This window comes from Dermacentor variabilis, chromosome 11, assembly GCF_050947875.1.
Source record: "Dermacentor variabilis isolate Ectoservices chromosome 11, ASM5094787v1, whole genome shotgun sequence".
Taxonomy (NCBI): Eukaryota; Metazoa; Arthropoda; class Arachnida; order Ixodida; family Ixodidae; genus Dermacentor; species Dermacentor variabilis.
This window is the reverse complement of record NC_134578.1, coordinates 127,060,614-127,062,157: the sequence shown is the minus strand read 5'-3', so window position 1 is coordinate 127,062,157 and position 1,544 is coordinate 127,060,614. Positions and strand designations below refer to the sequence as shown.

The following is a 1,544-nucleotide window of genomic DNA, read 5'->3' as shown; positions in this document are numbered from 1 at the left end:
GGCATGGCCCACGCGCCGAGCGGCCACTAGAATTTTATAAAGACGCAGTTCACACCTGTAAAGCTATTGAAGAATTGTGCCCGGACACCCCTATAGCAACTGTCAAGCCAGCTGAAGTCAATGCCGCCATAGCAATAACAGAACTGGAACTAGAAGAAGCAACGAAAAGCACCCCGGCAAAATGGAAATGGTGGGCGCAAACGGACTTACCGGGACCAATACGAGACTTCGAATGGCAAAGAAGATGGGGCGTACTACCCACGAAAACACGACTAGAACACCTGGGAATAACTGAAACAGACCGATGCCCCAACTGCGATCAACCAGAAACCCAAAAACACGCCCTCACGGAGTGCGGACCGGCCAAAGCGGTCTGGAGGGTAGCAAGCAACACATTCAAATGTAGATTACTCCATCAGGTGACCAAGAAATCCCGCTTTGAGAAGCTTTTGACACTTGTAATCATGTTTTGTATCTGGAAAAGAAGAGGACTGGCTGAGTTGAAGAGGCGCCCGCAAAGAGCCGTTTACCCCGTTCTAAAATATACGCGGATATGGATGAAAAGGATTCTATCCAAAGAGCTTGCTAGAAATGGAGTAGACCAGTTTCTTCGAAGGTGGCACACACGGTTCTCGAGGATCAAAAACGACAAAATCATAGCGCCCATGAGCCACGTCTAATACCATGCATGCATGCCCCCTCCTAGCGATACAATGCTCTCGCAGCTAGGAGATACGCTTCAAGCAAACAAACATAATGTAGATAACAATTATACAAGAAGGGAGTAATCTACGAACTCCACAGGGAAAGAAGCCAGTCTTGGTGAGAAAATGTAGTTAAACGACGTGAATTCCTGGTTTATAGACAACCAACCCCAAGAAGTCTGGTATTGTTATTCGCCTACGTGCATGCTGTCAAGTGTACAAACCACACAGTGTATTGTCGGTGATCCTCTGTTTATACAATGTGTAAATTGCATTTATTAGCAAAGAACTATGTTAACAAATCTTTCACGAAAAAATTTACTCTTGTATATACCACGATCATATGCATTGTATATATCATCATACGCATGGATTGTCCATTTTGCTGTATGCCATGTGATTCAGTACACTGTGCATTAGACTGATGTACATAGTTTTTGACATGAGAGTAACATGTTAATAAAAATTCTCTGTGTGTAGTATCTGTTCTTATCAGCTTAATATCTGATACGGGTTCTATGTGGACCCACGATATTAAACCTATTTTTGGAAGTTGGCGGAGTGCTTGAAGCCTGCTTCACCTCCGCCGCAGGTCGGCCCGGTATTGCACTACCTCCGGGATCGGCCCCCGCTCACTTCGGTGAGACTTCATTCAATCAAAATGAAGAACACAAGCTCGAAGCGAGCACTGAATTCACACGCACCATTCCTATACCATACGCAACGATGCCGGTTCGCGGACCACGAGAGTAATTAAACGGCCACTCCACCTGTGTGTAGCGTCGCACTTCTTGCCGCGCAAATGGGACGCGTGACGGTGGACGCGGTGGTCGTCGGCTG

At 46.4% G+C, this 1,544-nt stretch overlaps 1 pseudogene; it reads left to right on the top strand.

Annotated features, from left to right (window-relative positions):
* The first annotated feature begins 1,166 nt into the window (after window positions 1-1,166).
* Window positions 1,167-1,339, top strand: LOC142565006 (U2 spliceosomal RNA; annotated as a pseudogene).
* The last annotated feature ends 205 nt before the right edge of the window (window positions 1,340-1,544 follow it).